General features: G+C 35.6%; 1 long non-coding RNA gene across 3 annotated transcripts in view; it reads left to right on the top strand.

The window, feature by feature from the left end:
- The window catches only part of LOC104143044 (uncharacterized), a 109,862-nt gene that overhangs the window by 7,271 nt on the left and 87,111 nt on the right, over positions 1-15,480 (top strand). Inside the window, exon 1 of one of the 3 annotated variants that reach the window (XR_011141085.1) lies at positions 6,913-6,944. The exons of the other annotated variants lie outside the window; for them this stretch is intronic. This is a non-coding gene — a long non-coding RNA (uncharacterized lncRNA). Of the gene's footprint in view, positions 1-6,912; positions 6,945-15,480 lie in introns of those variants that run through there. 3 annotated transcript variants of the gene reach the window in all.

Raw genomic sequence — 15,480 nt, 5'->3', positions numbered from 1 at the left:
CATGGAAATCTCTTCTCTGAAGTCCTTGAAGACCAGCTCTCTGTTTCAATTCTGTTTCAAATTACTGCATCCACTAATTTAATTCTTCCTTCAAGTTTTCCATGTATCTCCTCACCACATTTGCGTAACAGTCTTACCACCTCTTGGACCAAAATCTCAAGCTGTCTGTCCCTTAGAATACAAGCCTCACTTCAAACCAGCATAGTAAGTCTAATACAATGCTGTTTGTTGACTAAAATGGATCCACATTTTTAATTCTTTAAGTGATGGAACTCCCGTCTTGATAGATTTCTGACAGCTCAGCAAACAGGCAAGAAGACCCGGTAATTACTGGGTATAATTTTATATATTGAGGAGGTGCAGGAAGGCCACTTTAGGACTTTCAGGGTTAATAACAACATGATTCCATTGGCTGTTACAGGAAGCTTGGAAATAAATAGCAGTCTTGCACAGAAGAAACACATACTTAACAAGCCTATAGAAAAAAGACAACTGTTTTAAGAAGCAGGCCACCAAACTACTAAGCTTTAGTTTTTGGAGGGTTTTTAGAAGTTGACTCATGTTGAAACTCATCATGTATTTGATGAAAGCTCTACATCAGAAAGAAATTATCACAGTGGCTGAGCACCTGTCAAAAGGTACACTTGCAGCTTAATGTTCAAGAAGCTGCTGAAGTCAAGCCTACAGCCAATGACCTAGGTCAGCTAAGAGCAAATATACGTCCTCAGTGAAAGAAGCAAGAATATGCCTTACTGTCCAGTCGGCTGACCCAGTGTCATCTGGATTTTCAGCCAAAATGCCTTATTTGTGCCACAGATCCCCTAGAAAGAGAATAACGTAATTACGTCCTTTCATCAGGAGATGGAAATGCAAATATAAAGCTGTGTGTTATCTGTATGCTGAAGCAGAATCAGCTTACTTGTTTTTTTTCAACAGCCTCCCATATGTACATATAACTTGATTAATCAATGACTGAAGTAGAGCATACAGCAGTGTCTCGGACTGTATTTTTTGTTTATTATTCAATGTATAAGGCATGCCTCTGTCTCTTAGCTGCTGTCATCAGCCTTCCTGTCCTCCCAAATTGATCCACTAGACCAGGCAAAAAGCCAAAATTATCTCGTAATTATTTTGTTCCTTCACTGTAGGATTCAAACTGCTGCAGATCAGGTCAGTTCAATGATAGTAGATAATTATTTTTGTTTCCATAATAAAAAACATGTATCTCATCACAGTGGAATTTAACTGAAGATTTCTGGTCAGCGTGTTTCAGAATTAAAGTTATTGTAATGACAAGACACTGTACTGATTAAGTATAAGTTCTTGTACTTATGTAGCTGTATCTCTTAGTCTTCTAGTTTTTAATTACCTCACTCCTCCGTTATATATTATACATATTATAGTTTCCCGTCAATTTGCTTACCCTATTGCATCACATTCATAATGAAATGACCCCTTCTGGCTTTAAAAGATTGTATATTAATTTTATTTTTACTTGTTTCAGAAGAGTGTTAGGATCTTCAGAATAGAAAGGTGAATTCAGGAATATGTGATTCCTCCCCCAAGGTGCTTATTTGTAAACTAATGCCAAATGTCAAATGACTAGTACTAACTATTAAGAACTTAGTACTAAGGATTACCATTCTGACCTTTCAAAAACAGTGAGGTTAATTCCCTTCTCCCATCAACAAAGCATGAGAATCTTTGAAATACCATGAGCCTGAAACTCATTTTTGTTTTGATTGGCAGTCCTTAGTGTACACAAAAATCACATTTTCACACTTTTCATGATCTTCTCTATAACTGTAACAGCTAGAAACTTTCATTTTTAAATCAGTTAAAGCTAAAATTGGCCTGAATCTCGAAGATGAGCCTATAAGAAGAAAGACTATCGTGACCTGTACAATACAGTTCATGAGGAACTTACTCAATACTAAATGAAATCAGCGCTAAGTGTGGCATCGCTTACTGCTTTTGAGATTTGAAAGGTGCAATTCGTTAAAATCTATGAATGTTTGTATTTCTATAGGAGATAACAAAATGAGGAATTATCAGGTCATGGGCTAGATTAATGTGCTCCTCATTTTTTGAGACTAACTGGAAAAGCTTCATAGACCATTGTCAGATAATTTAGATCAGCTTCCGCCCTCTTTTGTCATTAAGAGTCAAACTTGATTCTAAATTATCAGTTTCAATTCTTAGGTCTCCTTTGCTCTTGGAAATACTAGTGTATGAACTACCTGAGATTCATGCCACCCTATGTGATGTCTGTCTTTACGGTAATCGTATAGAATAAATACAGCCTCATTTTCCTACATGAGAATTTGGGGGTGGAGGGAGGGTTACACAACAATAGGTTTGTTTCTGTGGATTTCATTTGTTTATCTCTTCTTCTATTTTTCTACCATTTCTATTTTACTTCTTCCTTCACTAAAATATCTTTTTTCTTTAATAAACTGTTTTCTTTTTCTTTTCAAGTCTGCTGGCCCTTCATTCCTTTTAATTATCATAAAGGTAGAGTTGAATAGTACATCATTAGTACTTAGTACTTAGTCTTACTAAGACTTGACTCAAGCAGCTAGGGCTACTGCATGGTAGAGTGAAAACATTAGATACCCAATTACCATAAAAATAGGTTAACTAGGTTCAGTTGACTTCCACGTTACTCCTTTTTCATAAGAGCCTGAAGGCATACAATTAGTTACCACCTTGCCTTGTCACATCAGTTATCTCAGTTCTGTCACAAAAGTAACAACCAGTTTCTAGCAAAGGCAATTATTTCTCCATGGAGTTGACTCTGGGACTTTTTCTGCATACTACCTGGCAAAGATTGTTTGTTTTATGAGTGACAACTATGAGAAGAAAAGCGTGCCACTCGGTCATTAGGAATGACCTGACCTAAACTACCTCCTGCATTTCACTCTTTTTTATGGAAAGAGGTTGTGACTGAACTGTTGAATCAGAAATGAAATTACAGGTTTGTATTCTTTAAAATCTGTTATATCACTTCATCTTCTCAATTCTATTTCGAAAGGAGAAATAGAAGGACAGTTTACAGAATAAATTACTTTCTAAATGGCATGTATACGCATTTAACACTATTAGGGCACAATCTGTCAGAAAAAATAGAAGAAGAAATGGGGATGGGAAGCTGTTACCAAGGCCAGTGCAAGCAAGGTCAGGAAACGGGGAAGAAATTGATTCCACAAAGTCAAAAGTCTATGCAGTAAATATTGTCAGGAACCATGCCAAAGGCAAGAACTAGAAAGGCAAAGACTGGATGGGGTGATCAGGATAAGAATCAAGCATCAGAATTGAGCAAATAGGATATCATTTCAGCTAGGAAACAAGTTTACCAGTCAAAGGCAACTTGTGCAATAGCCTTGAAAACCTGGCAAATCTGTGGTAAACCAGCAATCAGGCTCATAAGCCCAACTTCGGCTGTTCGGATTTGTACAGCCTTCGTTCTGCTAGGACGCTAACTGACTGGCAAAGGTGCAAAGGCTGACTGGCCAGGTGGATCCTGATATATTGACAAAGATGATCAACAAATAAGAAAAAGAGGAGACCATAGGCTTGTGCTAGCTTTATAACACAATATCTTTTAAAATTAAAAGGCTGCTTCAAATCATAGCTGTTTCAGTCTGCTGTCACACTGTACTTACAGTGCCTATTGCACTGCTGATACCTCAGCTAACATGTCTCTCACAAGTGTTTCTGCATGGCACTGTATCTGTCATATACAGCTCAGGCTACCAGCTCTTGCTCTCTGATCTAAATCATTAGAAAACAAGTATGTAATTCTCAGTAGAAAATTAGTAATTTATGCATGTGAGGAAATGTTTACTCCTTATCTTAGACGGCTAACAGAGATGGAACAATTTAAGTAGTTAATTCCTATACTGGGTTGTATAAATCAAGACTCCCACTTTATACCAGAAATATGTGGAAGACTATATGGACTTAGTACTATTTAATAAGTTGGTATTATTATGAGTTTCTGAATAATTGTGTATTATGTAGCCTCATATAAAGAATATTACAGTATTCTAAAGTTCCTTTGATTGACTAGGTACAGTCTTCACCTTGAAGTAACACCCTCATTATTACTGGGCTTTTTATGATAGCTAACTGACAGCTATGAAACTCTGCCAGTGACAGCAAAGAATGATGGAATATGCTGGAAGTTGGGGTTTTGTTTGGTTGCAGTTATTTTTTAATCACGTTCAGGGAGACCTGTTCTTGGTAGGCTTTCTTGTCAGGATTGCAACAGAGGAAACATGAAGCCTCATCCACCATACTATTCTAATTAGGCTAAAATCACCGAAGCTGAAAAATCACAGGAAAAATGGTCTGGACTAGACAATGCCAAAAAAATACGATGGCTGAAAAGAAGAGCATTTGCTAATATAATTCCCTGAACATCAAACAGCAGCAAAGTATGCAGTACATATTCCAAGCTTTTTGCCAGACTAGCACATAACGGGTATTTTCTTGCTCAGAAAATTTCTCCTAGTCCTCCAGCTGCTTCCTAGCAGTTGATCACGCTCACTTACTTATTAACCTTCTTTCAGTGCCCAGTTTTACCAAACATTATATAATTCAAATGTAACATAGGTGGCAGATGATGACTGTATTTCACTATTCAGTTAGCATATTTTGGTAATATGGTAACATATTTTTTGAACAGAAGTGGTGACAAACTAGAACATGTACAAAAATAACCTGCTCCACAACAGGTAGCTGGATTCACGACCTTGCAAAACAGTTTAAAAAGACCAGAAGGAACTCCAGCTCAAAGCAATTCAATCTCCAGAAGACTGCAAACATTTCAAAAGTCTCTCATAATTAGCAGTGTCTCGGACAGATAACAGATCTTAGGATACAGCATGAGAAGTTGTTACTGGTTATTTAGCAAGTTTGTCAAACATAAAAGCACAGATATCAGAATGCTGCTTTAAGGGGAAGTTGTGATGTAGCCTCTTGAAAGGAAGACCCAATAGTGTCCATCAGTTGCTGAGCCAGAGCGCCCCGCTACGCTTTCTAGTCAGTTCAGAGGAGGTAGTCTGAATTCTCTGAACACTTATTTGGTGCTAAGAGCAGATTTAGCATTTGTTTCTTTGAGATACATCTCTGTGCCACAGAAACATACAGGTGAAGCCAAGGCCATGAGCATAAATATACTATCTAGCAAAAAAAATCCTCATTAACATAGTATCTGAGCACCTGCTGTGAGTGAAAAATAATAATAATCACAAAATAAGCTGCAGGAATAAAAACTAAATAAGAAAGGAAAATTCTCCCCAAATTTCCTTTGAAACACCTACTTGCTATAGGAGTAAATTCACTAACAGTTAACACAGCTCATAAAAATAGAGGCATTATTGTTTTTATAGCATGAAAAATATTCAGTGAAAGTGTTACCTTCATACTTATTAATCTTACAGGCCCCAAGACTAACTGTATTTGTTCTTTTTAAGTTGTAGGTGGCAGACTTTTTCGTTTTAACTTGCATAGGACTGTCTCTGAGAAGGGAGTTTAAAAATACCTTTGGTTTAGGTGCCCAAATGCTATTTTAGGCATTCTACATAGTAATGAGAAAAAGAAGCACAGATATTATTCGTAAGTCAGCCTCAGTGACAGGCAATGTGTTGCAGTAACTGTCTACAACACGCTAATTCAAACTGAGAACATCATTATAATTGTGTATTCTCATATGTTTTTGAAGAAATTGATTTCTGGAATAGGTGTAAAAATTTAACAATCTATAGAATCACATATACAGCAGCTCATAACAGAGGATGCAGTAAAATCTCCATTATGTCAGATGAATCAGTAACAGGTACTGGAATGACAAATAATCTTCAGATCTAAATATGTTAGGAAATTACACCTCTGGAACAGTAATATCCAAATCGCCAAAATTATTACTTTTTTTCCTCTTAATATTACTTTTCACCTGAATTACTCACTATCAGAATGCTTTTCTCTTAATGTATCAGACATAATCAGCTATCTTAATAATTATTAACATACTAACATGCCTTACTAATTAGGTTATCTGACTTACTGAGGGGTCATCTAACAGTACTGTAATTTGAACCTGGAGTCATTTACCAGTTCCCTTTGTGAACCCTGACAGATCTTTCCTCCTCTGTTACCTATATCCATAAAATAAAGCTGATTTGAGTGAGAGGAGAAAAAGACCTCTAAGTTCTTAATGGAACAATCCCATTGCGTATTTTTGAATATATGGAGAGCTACATAAGACAGAGCTACGTAGCCCAGTGGGTACCGTACCAAAATGCCATCAAGAAGACAAAGCCAGCTATGCTGCTTCAAAATAAATTGTTTTTAACACAATTTGTTATTCAAATCATGCAATAAGAACCAATTGTTTGTTTTTTATGAAAGCAGAAGTCCTTCTGATTTGGGTAAATGGCTTGCATAAGGTCTGTAAGTTTTTGCCTCAGTATTGAGACAGAAAAATAAACCAGAATGAAGCCATCATTTTCACATTTAGTACTCTGGCTCAGGCCAACCAGAAAAAAAAAAAATGGAATCAAGGGAACCTAACTTGTCATACTGAAATCACAGCCTCAATGTGATCCAACTCCTTTATTGCCATTTAGAATAGTTTAAGGATTTTTTTTATGAATTTGAGTATTTTTTGAGCTAACCAGCAGATAATGTAAGAAATGGCATAATAACTATGTGTTGATTTATTCTATGTTTGGACAAAGAATACTAAATCATTGTCATATCTCAAATTATGCAGGAGGAGAAAAATCATTTTCCAGAGAGACCCTAACTTGTAAATGAAAATCCTGTGTTGCCACTTGGAAGGAGGTTTGCAACAGGAGTGGGAAGGAATGGATATTCTGAATTGTTGCAGTAGCGTTCACTATGTTTCTATATTTCAATACTTAGGAGTAAGCTCAAAGGTAAGCTAAGTGTAGACTGATAACTCTGCCATGGCATGGAATGTTGTTCAGTAAAGCAAAAAATACGATAAAGGCACTTCTTTATGCAAAAGGCAGCAATAGCAAAGTTCCTTCTCCCTCCGTGAGCTAGAACTTGTTTCCTAACTTTAAACACGACTGTTCCTGCCAAGGTGTAGATAGGACAGAATTTCAGATGCAAGTGCAGACACACCACATTTCATTTGCAGCTCTGCTCATGAAATAGATAATTTGCTCTTATGCTACTGCTGAAAGAACTTAGTCTTTTTAATGAAATAAATTTATTTTTTTAAATTGCATAATAGTGTTTAGAATGGAATGAATTTAAAATTTCAAGGTGAATCTGCTATTCTATAGCATATTGGTATAGGCTATCAGACATTAGTCAGTATATTTTATGATATTTGTAATGTTCTAAATTGGTAGTCCTAAATTGGTAGTCCTAAAGCAGGTTAATTTACAATTTGCTTGGGGATTTTTCTAAAGTAGAGACTGTGGAACACCCAATTTTTTTCTCCCATTATGGTTTTGTAGTAGTGCCTTCTTCAGGAGTAAACTCTTTAAGGATTCATGTGTTCCACACTCTGAATTTTATGATCACAGCATACTCAGAATGGAAGCACGCTTTGTGTGAGTAGGATAGGAGAAAATAGATTACCTTTAACCAAATAGCATGTGAGATTCCAGTAATTTTCTACCTTTGACCTTATGCAGCAGTTATCTTCAGAAATTTGTCAAGTTTTTTGTAAAGTATATTACCTAACCTGACAATAGGGAATTCCTAACAAACGTTGCGAATGGAGTAATGAATTTAATTAGCTAAGGCAAATGGAAAACTTTTAAGAGTAACATCTGTAGCATACTCTATAGCTAAATGGAATATCATTTATCAAGCATTTCATTCTCCTTTATTTCTTCTCTTCTTCCGTAACATCTGACAGCAGTGGGATTTCTGAAGGTAATTGATAGCTTTCTATGACTTCTGAATCCAGATCACTCTCCTCCATTATAAGGAACCTTGGAGTACAATGAAAGCTTATATCACGTGACAGGACAGCAGAGCACAACTGTTGACCAACTAAGGCTTTAATGTGATAATCATATGTAACTAGTGCTAGAAATAATCTGTTTCTCAAGGTCCTAGTAAAATCAGTTCAACTTACGTTCCTAAATTCTAATGTAGTTAAGAACTATATTCCTAATTCTTGTCACTTCTGAAAATGGCAATTAACTTTTCATGATAGCTTAATGGTTTCTGAATAACATTGATCATTAAAGTCAATGTAAATATTACAGTGACTTCAAGGAAGCTTTGAAAGCAGCTTCTAACTCTCTTAGGATGCCTCAAATACTGCAGCAAGACCTACTTACAAAGACTTAACTTTAGAGCTACCCTAATAAAGCAACATAATAACCTGAAATTTGTTCTTTCTACTCCAAAATTACTTTTTTCTGTTTCTGATCCATCACTCCAATAAAAATACGTTAGACCGTTTACTCCACTGGTGTGAAACAATCCATGCTAGCGTAATGCTTCTGAGAGAATTATAATTTCTTAACATGAAATTAGAATTACTTTAGAAAATAAATATTAGTATTTAGAAGTTCTACACCATCTACAATATGTGTAGGTGAATCAAAAAGCCTGTTACTAGCTTCACTAAGAAAGCACTGCTTATTGAACCAAAAGGACAAAACATAATAGGTAAAGAGATTGTGTTGCTTCTATCTTGTTTTCAACCAGATATCTTAATGCTTCACCACACATTTCAAGCTGCAAACTTTCTTGGGTGTGGACTGATGTACTTGTTATGAAAGTGCTTCCTTTTTTTCTGATGTCAATTATTTTTAGTTTACATGCTCCAGACATTCACATTTGAAAAACTGGTTTTATATCTAGAACCTCTTAAGAACAGAAAAATTTTGTTCCATCTTCTGTCCCTCCCGTCCCTTTCACTTCTCTAACTGTTTTGTGCAGAATAAAGAGTTTGAAATCTAATAGCCAATGTAGCAGAATTAACAAAAACTGCATGGGTGTGTAACGATGGTACTATTTGACAGACCAAGGTTACAATCTTCTTGTCAGTCTTCTGCTAGCTAGTGTTCTTTTGCATGGCTTAAAGCAATAACACAGAAAAGAAACATCTCTGTGCTATGTATTTTTGAAAGAAAAATGAAACTGAGATGACGTACAAGTACTTCACCTTTGTCTGAGTCACAAAAGGGTTAGGCTGCTGTGCTACTCAGCTGAAAAGCCCAGCAGGAGTGCACTGTCTTAGCTGGCAACTGGGAGAGAGAGTGAAACCTCTGAGGATGACTGTGTCAGGAAGCTGGAAGGGTAAACCCACAGACGTGAATCAAAAAAAAGAAAACAAAAAACCCCTTAGGTGTTTAAGGGGGGAGTTCTAAAGCAGAAGTAGCGCTTCTATCCAAAATGGAAAGGGGAATGATGGTGGAAGAGAGGTCGTATCTCTCATTTATTTATAAACCCCCAAGAATGGATTGCAACTCTGTGGCTGTGCCAACAGATGAAGAACTGTAACAAACAACCGAAACACAGTGATATAGGGGAAAAAAAAATCTGAGATATGATTTTATGTATAAATTTCTGTTCTACCGCTGCTTGTAAGTTTGGTGATGGTCACCCCAGAGGAAGCATTATAACCTTACTATAAACAGTTTTTAAGTACTTACTTTTATTTTACTTAAGGAACAAAGAGCTTGCTGTCAAAAAAAGTTGTACTTTACCATAAATATCAAATTATTATGGTTTTTTAGTGAATCAGAATTGTGACACCAGCACATGGCCAAGGGTTCCACGACTAAATATACTGTATATTTGTGTAGCCTCAATGCTTCAAATTTCAGCTACTTTATATTTTAATACTTTCAATCTCTATCAACTCTAAAAACCTCAAAATACAAAATTTAATATTGGGTTAGATTATTTGTATACAGTTTTTATTACATCATAAGGATCATCATAAGGATTTCATTCCTTAAAAGAAAAAAATTATGAACTTCTGAAAGTAAGAAATTACCAGCAAAGCTTTTTACAACTATATTTCTAGATCTATATTGCTATAGCTGTCTTAGCTGTAACAATTTACTACTGAGTTGTAACTCTTCAATTTTTAGGGGACTGCAGGGGAGAAGTCTTCTTGGCCAATGCTAAAAGTTTCTTTGATATGATGTCATGGAAGAGGCGATGCAACTTGTTAAAGCTTAAATAATAGTAAGGCATACAGTATAACATAATTTAATTTACCAGAACTCTCTTTTGGTAGTATTTCAGGTCAGTTGTCAAAGTCAAATTGCTTTGCTGCTTTTGCTGAAACCTAGATGAAGAATCATAAGACACTGCTTCATTCCTAACGATTGTTATTATTGGAACTATAGTACCGATAGTCTCTCTGAAAACTGTCGTTAAAACCTCCTACCTCTTTATCTCAAGTGCATGGTAACACCATATGCTTAAAACATCTTTCTCTTTCCTTGTGTAACTTAGAATCTGGATATTTTTAATTCATGCATATGCTTTACATACAGTTTGATCTTCACTAAATTCCATATGAGGGTTGCTTTTCCTTTAAGGTAAAATAAAGGTGCCATTAGAAAGTACTTTCAAAGTAGCAGCTTACCTAGCGGTATGTACCTGCCACAGTGTAATTTACTCCAAGGGGCATGCTTTATCCGTATGTTCACAGCAAAAATAAATCACATAAATCTTGGCAAATGAGCGAGACATCAATGCTACATCACTGAGGAATAAGAATATCTTCATAAGCACATACAGTGAAACCTAGTAATTAAATCAAAGTGTGCAGAGTTGCTGATGTTATATGTTTTAAATTGTTACAGCAGTCCAGTGTTAAACAAAATTGTCTTATTATTTTTCTTCTGTTTATGAGTGGGGCAGAGTTCTCTTCTCCACGCACACATCTGGGCTGCAATCCCATTTCAGTCTCAGGTAGTTCTTAGTAGCTTATTTCAGACTCTCTTCTTTAGCGCTGATCTTTTTGGATAGTCGCACAATTTTTATTTCGGAGTAAGCAGGTTTTAGCTAGGGCTCCCTAAACAAGAGGGTCACTCTTCTTTCCTCTTTTTTTAGTTTATGAGAGCTCTCCTTAGTTTGCTTTGAGGGAAGTTGTATAGTTCTGGCTTATGATTAATTTAAGGGTCTAAGCTTTTCTAATTAGAATGCGAATTAGGAGACTCAGGTGGACATCTTTCACAAGACTGGGCTCAAACTCGAGGGAGTTTCCATTTCAGTTGTAGTCCTTTCAGCCGGCATCCAAGAAGCTTAGATTGAATCAATAAGGATAATTATGTAAGTTTTATTTAATGATTCTCATTACTTTGAGATATATATTTCTGTTGTTTTGCAGCAGAAAAGTAACATCACGAGTGCAGTAACTACGTAAGTGCAGTGTTGCTCTGCCCTGAGGACTGGAGTGTTTTGGGTCAGCATTGATGAATGACTCTCCGTCAGTGTAGATGGGATAGATATGTAACTATATACATACATACACACACACATATATGTGTATGCATATATGCAGTCTAAGATACTGAAATTCTTAACAATGATTATAGTGAAAGATGAGGCAGTTCTTGGACTAGCCTTTTCAGCAAACAGGAGTGGATGAAATGGGATCTTAGAAAAGAATAAGAGGAAAGATGAAGTAATTGAATGAACTTTAAACATTTTCATTGCTTATTAGAAAGTTTAATGCCGGTCCTTATATATTACACTAAACAATAAAGAGTGCAATATGGAAAGAGATATTACTGGTGTATATAATACATGTATGCATAGTAAGCACGCATAAACTAGCTACATACTGTGTAGGTGTGTTGTCGTGGATAAACCATTCTGAGAAAATAGCAGTCTACAGAGAAAAAGAATCTAAAAGATCTTGAAAAGACCAGATCGATGGAATATTATCTAGGACAAGGATATGGACATGGATCATATGCATCACTGACAAGAATTCTTAAGATAACGGAACATTTCTGACTCCTTTGGAGACATAAAAATATTCTGGAACAGTATAAAATAATGAACTATCATTAAGGCAATTAGCAGATCATTAGAAACTACCTAAAAATATTTGCAGCAAAACTGAGTGGAAAAGTACTTTATCTCTTGATATTGATATCAATGAAATTAAGAATAATAATAGTAAAAAAACTAAAATGATAAAACAGGAAAATAATTAAATAAATTCAAATAAATGTATGTATATTTAAGTGCAAAAAACTTAACGTGCCATTAGGTAACTCTGCATAATGGTTTTACTACTCAAAGAGGAGTACTAATTGTAAAATAAAGTTAGTTAATTAACCAGCAAGCAATCAGCAATGGACTGCAGAACCACATTCCTGCTACTGTCCTCTGTTAACCAACAAGACTAGTTGACTGGGTCGAATAGTTAATAAAGTGCTATAGAAATTAAACATTAAAAGACCATTTAGTTCATCTTAGCTTTGTAGACAATCTACAAGGATGTGTGCTTGTCAGGGCTTCTGGTTACACCTACTTCAAACCGATTCTAGTGTTTCAAAACACTGAGCAGACCCTGAAAATCATACTGAGACCAATCCCTACATATGTGCAAGGAGCATTCCCTATATATATTGTCTTGTATGTGATTAATCAAGGGCTTCCCTCTCCAAATTAGTAACAACCAAAAAATGTCTGCCCTTTAACAGTTATTTAAAATTTCAATCTGCAAAAAGAAGGCATGGAAACATCTCTGAGCAAATAAGATTGCACTTAAACAAGCACTTGTTACCTTTTCTATATCAGAAAAGAGAACAGACAATTGCTATTCATTTTTCAGTATTGCTTTCAGAGGCTGCTATTGCCCTGGAGTCAGAGATCCCAACATCCCTGATCAGGATGTAATTAGGGAAGATGAAGCCCTGCACCTCTGGTTAGACAGAAATGGAAACCCTGGCTCGATGCAGTCACCACGACAGGAGAGTTAGTTTATGTTATTTCTTGAAGTGATCCCTTCTCTATTCAAATTCATTCCATTTTTGGTGAGCTAGCCACCTGAGTGTTAATCAGGAAGGTGATAAATTGCAACCCTTTCCAAATCCAGGTTAGGAGATGAGATGAGAGAGTGACCAACAGAGTGATAGACAAAGACACGGAAAAACAGAAGTATACTGTGGAAAGAACCCAGAAAACAACGTAAGCAATAACTGAATTAAAGTAGCTGGCAAAGTGCACTATCAGTACAAGGCAGCAGAGATAATTCATCTGATAAGCAAAAATTCATATATCTAAAATAAAAAAATGAGAACAAACAGGTTGATCTACTCAGTAAAAATGAAATAAGCCTGAAAAAAATTAATTTTCATTAAGTTACAAATCTTGAGTGGTGAAGAATAGAAACTTAAGAGCAGTAAGGTACTGAAAGAAGTGTTCAGAAAAAAAAAAAGCAATCCCTCAACCTAGCAGCATGAAAGCGCAGCTTGCAGCAGCTGCTACCAAAGTATTTCAATCACCCTGCAAAGATGAGCGTCTCTTTAACCAGCGGGGCTCAATTTTTATCCATGCAAGAGACAGGAAAGTACTTCTGACGCCTTGGCAGATGTAGTACGCTTCTCACACGCAAAAGGAGGCAAATTGTTATTTCTGCCAACTTTCTAGCCTGTCTTCACACAGTTGCATTATGATGTATAATGTTGACTGAAAGTACATAATATTTGTTTCAACTTATAACTATTCAAATTGGTATATAACTGATGGAGTAGTCTGAAATACTGAAAGTATACTACTTTTCAGAATTTGGATGCCACTAATGAAATCAGTGCACAGTTACCAAGTGTCAAAAGCTATTTTCTTCATGAATAGCTTAGGAGTGCTGCCACACAAGCTAATTGAAAATATATACCTCCTCTTGTACAGCTCCACTTTATGCACATTTGGTTGGTGCTTCTTATGTAACTTTAAATGATTCCTTTGGCCTTTATGGAGCTCAGTCTGCTTCAGAACTATAGCTTTAGTAATTGCACTGGTGATGTTTTGCACGTATTGAAACACTCTGTTGACAAATTATTAGGAGCATTTATGATAAAAGATAACTTTTGAAGTGTTTCACATTAATATGCATATTAAATATAGGAAAGACTATACTGTTAAACTCAAAAATCCTTGAATATTCATAATTTTCTAATAATATGCCAATGGGGCAAAACTGGAAAGAATATTATAGAGGAAAAGATAAAAGTACTTGTAGAGTACATAAAACATTGTGCTAACTTTCTAAAGAAAATTCAAATTTTACTACTTTCAGAGATCATTAGGTCTGTGTAGTACTGTTCCTTAAAGAAACGCTGTCCAGGCACGGAATGTTGTCTTCCGAACAGGCAAAGATTCCAGCCGCTCTTAACACAGTAGAAAAATACGCACAGGATAGGGTGCAAATTAATTTTCTTGTTCACATAACTAGCTCACAGGCTACACCTCTTGAACTAATAATACTTTGGGAACATGAATGAACTTGTAAGTGACAAAATGTACATCTGATAGCTTTTATTCAGAAGTATTAAATCAGTGCAAGTTTGAAGAGTATTTTTATGAAAGAAGATGTAGGCAAGTGCTTTTCAAATGTATCTTTTTTGGAGAAAAATTAGTTATGTCAAATGATTTTTCCCACTAGTCTAGGAAGGCATCTGGCGTGTCAGAAGGAGACATGGCACTGCATTGTGGCAAGGAGCAGTAGCACCTATTACAGTTTTGCTGAAGTCTGGAGCTCTGCGGACCACAGTTGGAAGTCTTTATGATAAATTCAGTATGCGTTGGGTGCTGCAAATAAAAGGCCTTTTTGTCAAAATAAACTTGTTCCTGCTAAAGCAGCAGAACTGTTCATAAGTGAAAACTCAACACGAATACTGTCTTCTTTCAAAGTACGCAAACATTTTCATTGATAGATATTCCTAACATTCATTCAGATCAATAATGTTTTTTCCTTAAAGTTAAAAATAAAATGTAAATAAAAAACCAGCAGCTGGGAAAATGTTATTAGAGGAAGTTACTGTGCTACTGTCATAAACCGAAGAGCTTTCTCATAGCTAATAGCTTTGTTAAAACAGTAGAAGAAATGGATTAAAGTGAAATTGCCCATATTACCAATTTTCTTGTTCCAGGAAATTTTGATTCCTACTGTTTAATTTCTACTTTTGGATACTTTTCTTGAGTAACATATATTCAGGGTGTTGAAATAGTATCTGATGAAATCTAATTTGAGTTATAGTAACTGTTTTCTTCTCTTCCATAATCTGTGCAGTTAGGAATTTTTTATGGTTAAATCAAACAAAAATAGTGTTTCTGTACTCTTTTAATGTAATTCTTTACAATAGAAAATTATACATTATCTTTAATAGTGAGAGTTGTATTTTGAAAGCTGAAGTTCTTACCAGTCTCTAGAAAAATCACTCATTTGAGCACCAATTTAGACACAAAATTTGAAGCAGATTACAAAAGCTATTAAATTCAAATTAT

Source organism: Struthio camelus, chromosome 4 (assembly GCF_040807025.1).
Source record: "Struthio camelus isolate bStrCam1 chromosome 4, bStrCam1.hap1, whole genome shotgun sequence".
Lineage (NCBI taxonomy): Eukaryota > Metazoa > Chordata > Aves > Struthioniformes > Struthionidae > Struthio > Struthio camelus.
Note: the sequence above shows the minus strand (reverse complement) of the source record. Positions and strands in the feature narration are given on the sequence as shown.